Source organism: Lissotriton helveticus, chromosome 1_1 (genome assembly GCF_964261635.1).
Source record: "Lissotriton helveticus chromosome 1_1, aLisHel1.1, whole genome shotgun sequence".
NCBI classification, from domain to species: Eukaryota; Metazoa; Chordata; class Amphibia; order Caudata; family Salamandridae; genus Lissotriton; species Lissotriton helveticus.
Window position 1 is genome coordinate 1137397863 of NC_136057.1, and position 17418 is coordinate 1137415280.

General features: G+C 41.0%; 1 protein-coding gene across 1 annotated transcript in view; it reads left to right on the top strand.

Moving 5' to 3' along the window:
• The window catches only part of MGAT4C (MGAT4 family member C), a 1165419-nt gene that overhangs the window by 907522 nt on the left and 240479 nt on the right, over positions 1-17418 (top strand). The window contains exon 7 of the mRNA XM_078656572.1: positions 11667-11884. The gene's annotated coding sequence lies outside the window, so the exon portion shown is untranslated. The remainder of the gene's footprint in view (positions 1-11666; positions 11885-17418) is intronic.

The window sequence follows — 17418 nt, forward strand, 5'->3', positions numbered from 1 at the left end:
ACATCTGCAAGTAACTTATCTCTGTCATCAGAAGGGATAAGAGATGAATGACTTAAAATGGTCATGTGGCAGTTTATTTTCAAGCCTATCACACAAGACTTTTTTTATGATCACTTCAGAGTAGTGTGCGGCAGGGTATATATATTGATTCTGTGATGATCCCTCTTATACATTATACAAGGTACCTTTTTTGACTGGCACCTCTTTATATCCTGGATTGTTAGCTATGGAGAGTGGTTGCAACCACCGTTATCTACTATATTATGAAGGTGGGGTTCTGAAGGTGGAAATGTGTAATAAAAATGTTTGTGGACATTTTATGTGTTGCGTTTCGTTTTGTGGCGAAGTGCTCTATTCTTTTTTGTGTTGCTGTGTGTTTTTGCTGCATTATTGTCATCTGATGTTATTGTGTTGCACTGTAGTTTATGTGTTGCATTTTGTTTTGGTTGTTTTGCTATGTTATGCCCTGTTATGTGTTAATGGTGTTCTTATTTTGCTGTTGTTGACTTCACATTTGAAGTCAAAGGTAGCACATGCTTTTAACGTTCCAATGACTGGCATCTAAGCACAGCCTAAAGTGGTAAAATAGTGCTGTTCCAGCTCTTCAAATATTTAAGATACTGCTCAGCCCAAAACAGTGGCAGATATCGCGTCTTACGTTAGCACTTACATCACTCACTTTATGTGATCCTGCCCGATGTGTTCAAGTTATGCCAAAGGCATGAAAGGTTAAAGAACCAAGGGGCATATTATCAAGGGCTGGCGATAACATTATAGCCGCTCTAGCGTCCTTTTTCGGGCAAAAAGAGGCGATCATTTTATCGCTTTAATAACAAGGACACGCTAGCGCGTGTTTCCTTGCCTTAGCGCCCGGTTTCCTATCGCCTCCCCTCGCTAATGAGATGCAAGGTAGGCGTGCCCCTTACAACTACATTATAAAATATCGCTAACTCTGCTTCGCTGTATTCACAACAAAGCCCTGTCTGGTTAAGAGCTGATTTTCTCGCACTAACTGGGCGTAAATGCTGGAATTTAGTATCTGTTAAATTCCAGACTAAGGCACACCTAACATGGGGGGTGGATTGTGTGTCTAAGACTACAGGCCCTATCATCAAGGATATCGCTGTTTTCCATGGAACATCGCAGGAAAACCAGCGATGTTCCATGGAAAACACAGCTATCGCTGGAATAATTATCGCCATTGCGCTATGTGTTGTTAATACAGCGCTAGCATGGTGATAAAAAATCTCACGCTAAGCGCGGCCAGCGATAATTATTGCTGCCGCTTGATAATATGCCCAATATGCTCCCAAGGGGCATATTATCAAGCAGCAGCAATAATTATCGCTGGCTGCGCTTAGCGTGAGATTTTTTATTCACTGGAAATTATCGCCATGCTAGCGCTGTATTAACAACTCATAGCGCTATGGCGATAATTATTCCAGCGATAGCGGTGTTTTCCATGGAACATCGCTGGTTTTCCAGCGATGTTCTGGAAAATGCTAAGGCAAGGAAACACGCACTAGCGTGTCCTTGTTAATAAAGCGATAACATTATTGCCGCTTTTAGCCCGAAAACGGACGCTAAAGCAGCGATAATGTTATCGCCAGTCCTTGATAGTATCCCCCCAAAGTTTGTTCCCTTCAGTAGTGTTCAAGTGCAAATCTAAATGCTGATTTCCATTATTTTAATTCACTGTAATGCGTTAGTCTGAGTGACATGCCAACTATAGAAGTTTCTGAATCATAAAACTTGCTGTGATTCTATCCAAACAGGTGCAGAATTGAAACAGGTATTTATAGAATATTATTCCTTGTCTCAGTGGGTGGTTGGGGCAAAATTACCTTTGTTGACCGACTTGCTTGATCTATCAGTTGCAATTGATATTTTGGAGTTTAGAGTCTTTAGAAATGGACTGCTATCACAAATCATAAATTCAGGCAATGTGTCTCACTAAATACAGTTACCTGCATGTAATGACACAACAGGTTTTTCTGGGTGCGTTGTACAACTGGGATAGCCAGGATAAGTTTAGGGAATCCCCAGGACTCAATTTATTATCCATTTCAACAGTTGTATGTTCCCTCCGACCCTAAGAGTTGAATGAGCCAGTTTCTACTCTAAGCAGGGGGCATCATACAGTTCTCAATCTTCATGAAGAGGATGATCACAGACATTTTGTGGGAGACCAACTCAAGGTAGTGCACACCTCTCAGAAGAATAATTGGTTGTACCTTAACAACAGTAAAACACAAGTTCTTCTATGCTACTTAATGTCGGTGCTTCATAAGTGGGCATAGTTCTTCAGGTGCTCGAGCGAGTCAAATTTATAGTTTGCGTATTTTCCCTCCTCACAAGTTCTTATTTTGTCATGCACGTCTGGTGGTTGTCGATAGACGAGAAGATAACTAAAGCCTGCTGGATGGAAAATAAATGTATTGTCACTTTTGGATTGCCTCAATGTGGAGAATGAAGGTGTTTTATGGTCAAAGTGCAGATTTACCAAAGCACAACGTTGGCACACGAGTCAAGGCAGCAAAAGGGGTTGTATGTTGGAACAACGATTTTCTCAACAACTATCAGCTTAACAATGCAGTCGCTACAACGACCTCATCTTAACCAAGAGCTTTTTTAACACACATTCCTTTACCACTAATTTTTATGTTAAAGCATGCATGATAAATGGCCATCTGTCAGCCGAACTAACTTCCATCAAACATTGTATTTATTGACCCCCACAATGATCCAGGTTATGCGATGGACAGGTGGCTTTTACCAGGGAGTAACTTTACGCGAGCATTGTACTCCAACCCGATGAAGCTAGGATTGACAGGGCCTACATATCATGTAGTCCAGGTGTGGCACAAGGCGCAGAAAAGTATGGCACGAGCGAAGACCATAACCCGGGTCACCCCGTTGTGGAATTCAGAACAGATGGGATCCCTCTGGAGATCGAAGGGCTTTGATAAATGGGACACCATAGGGATATCGCGCGTGGGAGATCTCTGGAAGGGAGGGAAAGTGGTGCCTTTTGAAACTCTACAGCGAGAATATTAACTAGCAGAGAATGAAAGATTTAGGTATTTAAGGGTACAACATGTGTTGAAAGCGATGGTGCCTCGAGATGTATCAATACCAGAAGCTTCCCCCCTGGAAGAATGAAAACTAGATGGGTACATGCCACATTACACGATTTCGCTTACCTATTCCAAACTGATTAAAAACTCCCCTGATCCACTACTGCAGCTTTGTGCGAAGTGGGAATGAGATCTTATGGACTTTGATGAGGAGGAGTGGGGGGAAGCGTTAGCGTCGCCCAAAGAGGTGGCATTATCATCAAAACTGAGACTAGTACAAATGAAAGTTCTGCATGGAGTATATTATAAAGGTTTCGCACTAGTCAAGATGGCTACAGAGAGGACGCTAGTTGTAGGCGAACCTGTGGTCAAGAGGGTACGTTCCTACACCTACTATGGGACTGTCCATTTATAGCTAGATACTGGTTAGGCATCTATAAATGCATGGAGGACATATTGGGAGTACATGTGGAGCCAAACCCTAAATTGTGTTTATTTTATTAAATGTGCGGGAGCCAACCGACCTGGGACCTTAAGAGAGGTTATGGGTGGCACTGGGAGGATTGGTAGCCAAAAGGAATATTGCAAGAAAGTGGGGGGCTAAAGAGATGCCAACGAAGAGGGAGTGGACAGAAGATTTGGATTGGTGTATGTTCTGTGAGAAGACGGTGTATGTCTCCCGGGGGTGCCCGGAAAGGTGGATGTAAATATGGAGTAAATGGAATGCCTTTAGAGGGGAAATATGTACTCCGCCAAAATTATTGAAACAGACCTCCTTGGAGGATTTGTAGGTGTAGGGGCAAGATTTGCCAATGTCCTAGGCGCTGTTTCTGGTGAATATAGCAACTGTGTCATATTGATGTGAGGAGAAAAGTGAGTACTGTGTTACTTTTGAATCTATATTGTTTACTGTTCGTATTTCATAAAAAGACATTTTAAAAAACGGCCATCCGTGGCTACCCCAGCATATACATCAAATACATCAATTATCAATATCAATAAAAAAATATTAAAATTAATTACCAACCACAACACATTTAATAATTAATTAATCATAAATACCAATAAATATTAGTTATTAAAAATTAATTACCTATCAATAATTAACAACCAATTAATTGTCAATATTAAAATTTTTATAAATAATAAATAAAATGCCAATTAATAATTAATTAACAATATATTAAGTATCAATACACAAAAATACTTTCAATAATTACTTAATTACAATTAAATTACTTCCCACCCTATTCCCCTATAAACCCACAACCCGCTCCAAATAATAAATTAATACAATTAACATAATTATCCATTAATTAATTTATAAAAAATAATTACCAATTAATAATTAATTAACAATAAATTAATTATCAATACCAATAAATAAAAGTAAATATTTACTTAATTACAATTAAATTACTTCCCACCCTATTCCCCTATAAACCCACAACCCGCTACAGAACTAAAACGCAAAATTAAATGAAAAATAATTAATAATTCCTCAAAATTCATATTTAATTTACTATATTTAAATTACTTCCCACCCTATTTCCCTATAAATCCACAACCCGCTATGGAATGAAATTACGCAAAAATGAAATAACATAAAATGAATTACTTTAAAGAAAACATACATTACAAAAATAATATACAGTTTTAACACATATACTAACATACAAAATACAAAGAAAATCGATATTATTAAAAATTCGATATATTTTAATGCCTATATTACGTACTTCGATATTTTGACAGTCAATATTACTTACCTGCATTTCGATATTATTAACCACTATATTTTGTCCATTCGATATTATGTCCATTCTAAATTTGGAGTCGATATTCTGTCCATTCTTTATTTTTTATTCGATATTCTGTCTAGTTACCCTTTTTCATACATGTTTTCATACATGCACATCCTGGAATGCATCTAAGGAATGTTATTTGCATTAGTATAAATGGAAACCAGCAATCCTTGTATCAAACATATAACTTATGTTTTTAGTTTATTTGTGACATCAACTTTCACCTGTAATAAATAAATTAGCTGCATATTGTAGTGTATTGCTGTTTAGATGTGATGTTATAATGACAGCAGGCAGAAATTAAATCGCCTATCTGGGGTTGAGCACCAACTATCAATTAACCAATTGATGAGATGACTGGCTTTTAAACTTTATGTCCTCTGTCTTTCTTTGGCAATCCACTGTCATTGAGACATTTATTGAAATATGTTTATTTAACACACTGCTTCTGCCCTTGTTTTATCACATAATCTCTACAACAAAGTTACCCTGAAAAGTCATTTTTATCAAAATGCTCCCAATATTTGTTTGTAACAAACTGCAAGTTGCCTACCAGTGGTTTTATATGCACAGTGCAGAGTCCATATTAATTCTACATCTGCAAGTAACTTATCTCTGTCATCAGAAGGGATAAGAGATGAATGACTTAAAATGGTCATGTGGCAGTTTATTTTCAAGCCTATCACACAAGACTTTTTTTATGATCACTTCAGAGTAGTGTGCGGCAGGGTATATATATTGATTCTGTGATGATCCCTCTTATACATTATACAAGGTACCTTTTTTGACTGGCACCTCTTTATGTCCTGGATTGTTAGCTGTGGAGAGTGGTTGCAACCACCGTTATCTACTATATTATGAAGGTGGGGTTCTGAAGGTGGAAATGTGTAATAAAAATGTTTGTGGACATTTTATGTGTTGCGTTTCGTTTTGTGGCGAAGTGCTCTATTCTTTTTTGTGTTGCTGTGTGTTTTTGCTGCATTATTGTCATCTGATGGTTTTGTGTTGCACTGTAGTTTATGTGTTGCATTTTGTTTTGGTTGTTTTGCTATGTTATGCCCTGTTATGTGTTAATGGTGTTCTTATTTTGCTGTTGTTGACTTCACATTTGAAGTCAAAGGTAGCACATGCTTTTAACGTTCCAATGACTGGCATCTAAGCACAGCCTAAAGTGGTAAAATAGTGCTGTTCCAGCTCTTCAAATATTTAAGATACTGCTCAGCCCAAAACAGTGGCAGATATCGCGTCTTACGTTAGCACTTACATCACTCACTTTATGTGATCCTGCCCGATGTGTTCAAGTTATGCCAAAGGCATGAAAGGTTAAAGAACCAAGGGGCATATTATCAAGGGCTGGCGATAACATTATAGCCGCTCTAGCGTCCATTTTCGGGCAAAAAGAGGCGATCATTTTATCGCTTTAATAACAAGGACACGCTAGCGCGTGTTTCCTTGCCTTAGCGCCCGGTTTCCTATCGCCTCCCCTCGCTATTGAGATGCAAGGTAGGCGTGCCCCTTACAACTACATTATAAAATATCGCTAACTCTGCTTCGCTGTATTCACAACAAAGCCCTGTCTGGTTAAGCGCTGATTTTCTCGCACTAACTGGGCGTAAATGCTGGAATTTAGTATCTGTTAAATTCCAGACTAAGGCACACCTAACATGGGGGGTGGATTGTGTGTCTAAGACTACAGGCCCTATCATCAAGGATATCGCTGTTTTCCATGGAACATCGCAGGAAAACCAGCGATGTTCCATGGAAAACACAGCTATCGCTGGAATAATTATCGCCATTGCGCTATGTGTTGTTAATACAGCGCTAGCATGGTGATAAAAAATCTCACGCTAAGCGTGGCCAGCGATAATTATCGCTGCCGCTTGATAATATGCCCCAATATGCTCCCAAGGGGCATATTATCAAGCAGCAGCAATAATTATCGCTGGCTGCGCTTAGCGTGAGATTTTTTATTCACTGGAAATTATCGCCATGCTAGCGCTGTATTAACAACGCATAGCGCTATGGCGATAATTATTCCAGCGATAGCGGTGTTTTCCATGGAACATCGCTGGTTTTCCAGCGATGTTCTGGAAAATGCTAAGGCAAGGAAACACGCACTAGCGTGTCCTTGTTAATAAAGCGATAACATTATTGCCGCTTTTAGCCCGAAAACGGACGCTAAAGCAGCGATAATGTTATCGCCAGTCCTTGATAATATCCCCCCAAAGGTTGTTCCCTTCAGTAGTGTTCAAGTGCAAATCTAAATGCTGATTTCCATTATTTTAATTCACTGTAATGCGTTAGTCTGAGTGACATGCCAACTATAGAAGTTTCTGAATCATAAAACTTGCTGTGATTCTATCCAAACAGGTGCAGAATTGAAACAGGTATTTATAGAATATTATTCCTTGTCTCAGTGGGTGGTTGTGGCAAAATTACCTTTGTTGACCGACTTGCTTGATCTATCAGTTGCAATTGATATTTTGGAGTTTAGAGTCTTTAGAAATGGACTGCTATCACAAATCATAAATTCAGGCAATGTGTCTCACTAAATACAGTTACCTGCATGTAATGACACAACAGGTTTTTCTGGGTGCGTTGTACAACTGGGATAGCCAGGATAAGTTTAGGGCATCCCCAGGACTCAATTTATTATCCATTTCAACAGTTGTATGTTCCCTCCGACCCTAAGAGTTGAATGAGCCAGTTTCTACTTTAAGCAGGGGGCATCATACAGTTCTCAATCTTCATGAAGAGGATGATCACAGACATTTTGTGGGAGACCAACTCAAGGTAGTGCACACCTCTCAGAAGAATAATTGGTTGTACCTTAACAACAGTAAAACACAAGTTCTTCTATGCTACTTAATGTCGGTGCTTCATAAGTGGGCATAGTTCTTCAGGTGCTCGAGCGAGTCAAATTTATAGTTTGCGTATTTTCCCTCCTCACAAGTTCTTATTTTGTCATGCACGTCTGGTGGTTGTCGATAGACGAGAAGATAACTAAAGCCTGCTGGATGGAAAATAAATGTATTGTCACTTTTGGATTGCCTCAATGTGGAGAATGAAGGTGTTTTATGGTCAAAGTGCAGATTTACCAAAGCACAACGTTGGCACACGAGTCAAGGCAGCAAAAGGGGTTGTATGTTGGAACAACGATTTTCTCAACAACTATCAGCTTAACAATGCAGTCGCTACAACGACCTCATCTTAACCAAGAGCTTTTTTAACACACATTCCTTTACCACTAATTTTTATGTTAAAGCATGCATGATAAATGGCCATCTGTCAGCCGAACTAACTTCCATCAATCATTGTATTTATTGACCCCCACAATGATCCAGGTTATGCGATGGACAGGTGGCTTTTACCAGGGAGTAACTTTACGCGAGCATTGTACTCCAACCCGATGAAGCTAGGATTGACAGGGCCTACATATCATGTAGTCCAGGTGTGGCACAAGGCGCAGAAAAGTATGGCACGAGCGAAGACCATAACCCGGGTCACCCCGTTGTGGAATTCAGAACAGATGGGATCCCTCTGGAGATCGAAGGGCTTTGATAAATGGGACACCATAGGGATATCGCGCGTGGGAGATCTCTGGAAGGGAGGGAAAGTGGTGCCTTTTGAAACTCTACAGCGAGAATATTAACTATCAGAGAATGAAAGATTTAGGTATTTACAGGTACAACATGTGTTGAAAGCGATGGTGCCTCGAGATGTATCAATACCAGAAGCTTCCCCCCTGGAAGAATGAAAACTAGATGGGTACATGCCACATTACACGATTTCGCTTACCTATTCCAAACTGATTAAAAACTCCCCTGATCCACTACTGCAGCTTTGTGCGAAGTGGGAATGAGATCTTATGGACTTTGATGAGGAGGAGTGGGGGGAAGCGTTAGCGTCGCTCAAAGAGGTGGCAATATCATCAAAACTGAGACTAGTACAACTGAAAGTTCTGCATGGAGTATATTATAAAGGTTTCGCACTAGTCAAGATGGCTACAGAGAAGACGCTAGTTGTAGGCGAACCTGTGGTCAAGAGGGTACGTTCCTACACCTACTATGGGACTGTCCATTTATAGCTAGATACTGCTTAGGCATCTATAAATGCATGGTGGACATATTGGGAGTACATGTGGAGCCAAACCCTAAATTGTGTTTATTAAATGTGCGGGAGCCAACCGACCTGGGACCTTAAGAGAGGTTATGGGTGGCACTGGGAGGATTGGTAGCCAAAAGGAATATTGCAAGAAAGTGGGGGGCAAAAGAGATGCCAACGAAGAGGGAGTGGACAGAAGATATGGATTGGTGTATGTTTTGTGAGAAGACGGTGTATGTCTCCCGGGGGTGCCCGGAAAAGTGGATGTAAATATGGAGTAAATGGAATGCCTTTAGAGGGGAAATATGTACTCCGCCAAAATTATTGAAACAGACCTCCTTGGAGGATTTGTAGGTGTAGGGGCAAGATTTGCCAATGTCCTAGGCGCTGTTTCTGGTGAATATAGCAACTGTGTCATATTGATGTGAGGAGAAAAGTGAGTACTGTGTTACTTGTGAATCTATAATGTTTACTGTTCGTATTTCATAAAAAGACATTTTAAAAAACGGCCATCCGTGGCTACCCCAGCACCCCTAAAAACTAACCCAAACCTTTCCCACCCCCTAAAAACTACCCCAAACCCTCACCCCCTAAAAACTTTCCCATACCCCTCCCACCTCCTAAACCGCCTTAACCACGCTCATGCGTGGTTAAGGATAAGTCGTTGTTCAGCTTGCGTGACTCTGCAACTCGTTGTGTCGGAGACTTTGTTCAGGATGTTTCCCAGCAAAAGGCTTGGATGTTTGGGCCAAGATTGTTTAATAGTGGTATAGATTAAAGACTGCTTTTATAAGAACCCCACTGAAGAAGTAGGAAGGAAATATATGGATGGTAGAAGTGAAAAAGTTGAGAGTTATCTTAACTGTTTAAACTTTTTTAATGTGTTTTTTTTTTTTAGAAGAGTGGGATTTGTGAATTACAGATTTTGGATGGATGGTACAATCGAAAAGTCAGTAGGAGATGGAATCAGGACAGTTGGCAAAACATTTATCCAATTAAATGTACAGCTTTCAACTTTTTTTGATGAGGCACCTTGCTGCGCTACCCTACACGAAAGTGAAAGGTCAGTAGTGCACCATATTTAAGGAATTCAGTGCATTCCTGTCCTACCTTTCGCAATATTTTGGCAGCATTGCGCCAATGTATGCACCCCTGCAGCATGGCGCAAGCATGCCTCCATTGCACGCAATTTGGTTTTTGTGCAAGAAGGGGCACCTTCCTGCAAAAAAACAATCTATGTGGCGTTTTCTACTTTATATGTGTGTTGCAAAATGCAGCACACATAGAAAGAAGAAAAACTAGGAGAAATAAACATATTTCTCCTTGTTGCGTGGCACCTCGGGAGGTGTGCGGATTTGACGCTTCCCCAGGTTTACATTCCTTTGTAGGCCCATGGAACGCCTCCTGAGTGCAGAGTAAGTCACCTTACACCATGATTTATGAGGCCACTCAAAGACACATTGGGGGTCATTAGGATGGCGGGCGGACTTAGTCCACCCGCCATTCTATCGGTTATTGCGACCGCCCGCCATAGGGTGGGGGGTATTAGGATACGCCTGTCACTGTGGCGGGCGCATCCTGCATTTTTAGCATTGTGGTGGGCGGTGCTCTCAGCAACGCCCGCCACAATGCTAAAAATGAACGAATGCATTTGCATAAACAAAGCGGCAGGCACCGTGCGATGCCTGCCGCTTTTTTTATGCAAATGCAGGGGGGTACCACAGGTACCCTCCATGTGCACCCCCCACCTCTCCTTAAAGGCATCTAAAAAAGCCCACGCTAATATGGCTGGCGGTGTCTATTAGACACCGCCACAATATGGCGGAGTGTGGCTCACTGGTTAGAGGAGGCAGACCTGGAAGCAGAGGTCAGCCCGGGACCAGGGTTCAATTCCCGGCTCGGCGGGGTCTTGAGTCCTAAAATGTCCATGGACTCGACAATTCTCGCTCCGGTGCCTACTCGATTCACGGGTTCACACTCTGCGACTCTGGGCAATAGCTCGCTTAATCTCCACAACGGCCCCTCGCGGCGGGATGCCTGGCTTTCACCTTGCGGATACCCTGCTGGGATTATCTCACAGGGGAATACCAGGACGGGTTCCCTAAGCAAGCGCTTAGTAACCGCTTGGTGATTTGCGCTATATAAATTCCTGTACATTTACATTTACAATATCAGACCTTTTCAGCCCGGTCGCAAGGCGACCGGGGCAGAAAAGTGGCATACGGTCTTTCCGTCCGCTGCGGTCCCCCCACCATACTAATATGGCGGGGGTCATTTAGGTGAGGATGGCGGGCAGATTGCCCCCGCCAGGACGGCGGTGGCTACCGCCAGCCTGGCGGGGGCAATCCTCCCGCCATCCTAATGGGCCCCATAGTGTTTCTTTGTGTGGCTTCATAAATCTTTAATAGAGCCCTGCATCATGCATTTACTACAGTACATGATGAAAAAGTGACACAGGACTCTCACAAAAAAGCCCCTAAATGTGCAAAATCTTGCTTGAGTGATCATGAAATACGTTTCTCCTTGTGCATAAATTGTCAGTGGTTTTTAATTTGCTGAAAAAATACGATTGGAATAACAAAGGCAAACGTGCCTGGTAGATAGTAATCATTGAGGAAATTGTTGCTTTCTTCTTTATTCCAGGGTTCATTTTTTGTGTTATGTTTGTGTTGATTTGCAGTGAAAGATGATGCAGCTACCTTGGATGAAAGTACAATGGAAAAAGGACTGACCTGTCGCAGTGCATGCATACCCTAATGACCTGAAGTAGATTAGACTGAAAGACAGTGACATGTGTTTAATGAAGCTGATTGTCCTACCCAGCAAGAGAAGACTCTCTTAACAAACCCTGAGGTTGAAGTAAGGATACATATATAGGACTGATCACAACCACTCAAGGTATGTCATTTTTTGTTTGCACCCTTTTCCCAAGTGGTATTTGTGTACTCCACTGAGGTGTAATTTCTCAACAATGTGCAATGTGTCCGTATCCAAACATGCCATGGGTTTGATGTAGGTTTTATAGCCTGAACAGATCTAATTTGTTATCAGCTTCACATTTATTACACTTGTAAAATAAGCTGTAACTTTGAATATTATATAAAGTGTATGGGTCAATTTAAATAGTATGCCTAACAAAATGAAAATGAGTTACTTCTTGAAGTAATTTATGCATTAAGTAATGTAACGGTGGATCTGAACACAATGGTGGCCGGAAATTGCAACCCACTCCCCTATGCCTCATCAGAACGTAGTGTACAATAAAACAGTATATTACAATGTGTGAAACATACCAGTACAGTTGAGGGCTTATTTATGAGAGGCTTGCACTGCCAGAGCATCACTTATTTTAAGCTCTGGCATACGTGGCCTTGCATGGCTTCATAGATATGGAGTTAGACAAAATGGTGCAAGTCCCTGCCTTGCATTAATCTGCGCCAAGAAGGTGTTCAATGGGCATTGGGATTGGTTGTGTCACTCAACACCTGTTCATTTCAATGCTGCCCCAGATTTACTTAATCATGTGAAACTGGCGCAGCGCCAAAACATTACGCCACCCCAGAGCAGGCGTAGTGAGGAGAAATATTTTTATTTCTCCTCATTGTTTACTCTTTCCATGTATACTGCATTCTGCAGTACACCTACAAAGAGAAAAATGCCTCTCTGGCACACCTTACTGCACAAAAACAATTTTGTGACTGCAACGGAGGCACCCTTGCATTATGGCGCAAGGGTGCCTACTTTGGCGCTAGGCAGCAAATTATGTACGAGCTCAGGTGAAAGGGCCAGATGAACCGTATTTTATATATATGGTGCATTCCGGCCCTTCCAAATTGGCGTTGGGCAGCTCAGCAAGAAGACTTGCAACGCTGCCCTACGCCAATTACTCATAAATGAAGCCCTTGATTGCTTTTTCGGAGGGTTTGGCGCATCATTATAGGAATCACTAACACTGCTAGCAATTTGAGGAGGTTTTACATTTATTCTTGTTTCCTATTTTTTGCATCTAATAAAGTGTTTCCTTAGATTTTTCTCCTCTCTACACAAGTCATGTGATATCCTTGCAGAAGTGCAAAACGTGCTTACATGACTTTTAAATTGTGATTTTGTTTTAACCTTTTTAATGAAACTGAACGTCCTTGTGCTATAATAGATGGTGAAATAAATCACTACAAAATGTATACCTTACACCTCAGTGCCGGGTTATTCAACAAAGTGGTGTCTTTTTCTCATGAAGTATGTTGAAATACACTCTTTCCTGTGTTGTTGCTCAACATTTCAGAAAAGTATATTGCACATTTCTTTCACAAAGGCAAATCTTTAATCCGCTGTGAATTCATTATCTTTCTTTCCCACCACACCATGAAAGTTAAGCTCCCATATGCAGCTTCTTGACATGTTTAGCAAAATACCCTTTTTTGAACGTCTTGTTCTTCAAATTTCTACAGACAGACTTTTTCTCTGACGTTCAATCCTGTTATTCTTCTAAGCCGAATCTTTCTAGCAGTAAACAACGGCTTTGCTCCTTTGTGGAAAAGTCAGGCGGATTTTCTTTTCTTCAAGGTATTTTAAATAGCCTAAAGTCTTCCAAGCTTCAAAGGGATGAAAGGTTTTTCTGTTTTTTTCTATTTTTGTTTTGCCACACAAATGTTGATATCTCAGGTGGGACCTGGGAAGGATATAAGCCTCATGCTGATATTTAAAAAGCTTTTTCTTTTTAGCGAAGGGATACCTTTAGAGAATTTTGCTTTTGAATCATACTTTCAGGAAAAGAAAACACATGAAAAAATAGATGGATGTCTGGGTACATATCTCTGTGTATAAATACTGGTCGTGGTGTGTAAAAAAGTGCTTTTGCGCCACTCCCACAAATAAAACCAAAGGAAAACATCAGATAATACCCTGGATTTAGTGATATAAGTGAAAAGAACTTTTGAGCAAAACGTAAATCCTTCATGGTTTTTTAAGGAGCTTATCTGTGGAATTATATAAAGACTGTGGAAGTTCTATCTATCCATAGCAGGGTTCCCTTAAGTGACAAATGATCTCTCTTCTGCAGAGCTTCTTGTTGAAAATCTGGTTACAGAAAGAGAAAGATTGTTTTATGTACACAAAGAGCTGCTACTGACACACACTATCCAGTTGGGTCGTACAACACAATACTGAGTGCCAAATATTGTCCTACAAAAAAAGGTTGAGTACAGGATTTCAACTACTACAATACTGTGAACGTGCTTGTATGGCATTGGGTTATTGATTGAGGGGGTGGAAACCCTACTCAGGCAACAGCCACAATCCTTGTTGGGATGAACCACAAAATGTCTCCCATTAGCCTCTGCTTAACCCTCTGGTAGTTTGGCGCAAAACAGTCATGCTTAACACAGATGCAATTTGTAAAGTCTTTTCATCCGCACACAAACAGTAATAAAGTGAAAACACAATGCAAGAAAAATCTCAAACAATTTAGAAAAATAGAGCAAATGTTAATAATAAAATTATATCAGAATACCAAAAATCAAATCAGTAGAATTGGAGATATTGAATTTGAAATGTTTAAGTGAAAATAGCACCAAGAAGCTAAATCACCAACTGTGATTATCTCGTCACGCTGGACCGAGACCAAGTCACAAGTTCAGTCCGACCGCTATGGAGTGCTGGCTGGATACAGGGACAAGGGAAGCCCTGCTGAGAGTTGAACTTTGTGTCCTTGATCCTAGGCTTCACATCGCTTGGTGCCGGTTCCAATCAGTAGCCGCGCGGTGCTGCAATGCATAGTGCTGTTGAAAGTTAAGGAGATAGGTCCCGGGACGTGGGGTAGGCTGGACCGTGTATAATTTTTGAAAAACAAGTACCACCCCCACCAATTTTCAGTGCTCTTTACTGCGAGCAAACAAATCAAGAAATGAATCACCGATCTGTTTGGTATATTTATTTTTACCTGTTGTTTACTAAGTTCAACGTATAAGCTTCAACGAGTTGTCCGAGGAAGACACTCAACATATAATTAATACTAGACAAAAAAAAGAGAATATATATAACAAAATTCACGAAAACAATTTTGAACAAGGAAAAACACACAATTAGTGTAATACATATTTCATAGTGAATGGTCATTTAGCAACATTCATTTCATAGTGAATGGTCATTTAACATTCATTAGATTGATCGGAACATTTGCTCATCCAAAAACAATATATACTCAATGAAGGAGACACGTTCTAGGAAAACAATGGGAGAATGCAGACGAATTAATCAAATAACCAGTTAGACCAAGAAAACAATTATGTATTCTCTATGCATTCCTCCAATGATGCCGACGCGTTTCGAGTCCGTGAGGCAATTTAACGGACTCTCATCAGGGCTCATTCAATCTGGATCTAAAAGTGTGTGTTAAAAACAAAAGAGAGAGCGACATGTCACCATTGTGTTCAGTATCCGGGTGACTGCCCCCACTGCCCCTCTAGGCCCTTTTAATACCTGAAAGTGGCTCCGGAGGCCTGATCTCGGGGATCTGTGTACACCAAAACTTGTAGTAGGACCTTGTTATCTGTAAGATAACATAGAACTTAAATTGCCATCAGGCATAGCATAATCATTGAATACACACGCGGGGAGACCCGCGAAACATCAAGAAAGAAATCATCGTATTCATACCTGGGACAGTACCGGGATAAATCCCTGCCCCTTTCTTATTTCAAATGGCCCGTCATTCCTTCTTTAAACCTGTAGAATGCGAACCAAAGTAGCCGCATTAGGCTATTGTACCAATTCACAAATTAAGGAAGCGCAAACGATATTTCAGAAACAAAGATTTTGCAGCCGCCTACCTGGAGACTCAGCGTTTTGTCCGTGGTCTCCGGTAAATGGGCGTGCTGTTCGTTCTGGTGGAGGCAAGAGAGCGTAGTAATGTGTTAAAAGCCTGCCAGTAGTCATACTATTTGTATTTCAGGCGGGGAAAGTGCAAGTTTACCTTAGCTTCAATTTCTGTGGATCTCAACCAAAACAGTAATCCTTCGTGCGTTAGGGTGAAGCAGGTAGTGGCAAAGTGGCATTTAATCCCATATGAATGTCTGTAGCCTGTCAAACAAAGGAGGAAGACTCATCAGTCAACGTCTCCATTTGCGCATAAAACCAAAACAGTAATCCTTCGTGCGTTAGGGTGAAGCAGGTAGTGGCAAAGTGGCATTTAATCCCATATGAATGTCTGTAGCCTGTCAAACAAAGGGCAGTACTGATTCGGAATCGAACCTGAATAGACTGACAACGGAGCGCCCACTGAGCTGGTGAGTGCTCCATACAACATTCAATGTCATGTTTTTTATGCGCAAATGGAGACGTTGACTGATGAGTCTTCCTCCTTTGTTTGACAGGCTACAGACATTCATATGGGATTAAATGCCACTTTGCCACTACCTGCTTCACCCTAACGCACGAAGGATTACTGTTTTGGTTGAGATCCACAGAAATTGAAGCTAAGGTAAACTTGCACTTTCCCCGCCTGAAATACAAATAGTATGACTACTGGCAGGCTTTTAACACATTACTACGCTCTCTTGCCTCCACCAGAACGAACAGCACGCCCATTTACCGGAGACCACGGACAAAACGCTGAGTCTCCAGGTAGGCGGCTGCAAAATCTTTGTTTCTGAAATATCGTTTGCGCTTCCTTAATTTGTGAATTGGTACAATAGCCTAATGCGGCTACTTTGGTTCGCATTCTACAGGTTTAAAGAAGGAATGACGGGCCATTTGAAATAAGAAAGGGGCAGGGATTTATCCCGGTACTGTCCCAGGTATGAATACGATGATTTCTTTCTTGATGTTTCGCGGGTCTCCCCGCGTGTGTATTCAATGATTATGCTATGCCTGATGGCAATTTAAGTTCTATGTTATCTTACAGATAACAAGGTCCTACTACAAGTTTTGGTGTACACAGATCCCCGAGATCAGGCCTCCGGAGCCACTTTCAGGTATTAAAAGGGCCTAGAGGGGCAGTGGGGGCAGTCACCCGGATACTGAACACAATGGTGACATGTCGCTCTCTCTTTTGTTTTTAACACACACTTTTAGATCCAGATTGAATGAGCCCTGATGAGAGTCCGTTAAATTGCCTCACGGACTCGAAACGCGTCGGCATCATTGGAGGAATGCATAGAGAATACATAATTGTTTTCTTGGTCTAACTGGTTATTTGATTAATTCGTCTGCATTCTCCCATTGTTTTCCTAGAACGTGTCTCCTTCATTGAGTATATATTGTTTTTGGATGAGCAAATGTTCCGATCAATCTAATGAATGTTAAATGACCATTCACTATGAAATGAATGTTGCTAAATGACCATTCACTATGAAATATGTATTACACTAATTGTGTGTTTTTCCTTGTTCAAAATTGTTTTCGTGAATTTTGTTATATATATTCTCTTTTTTTTG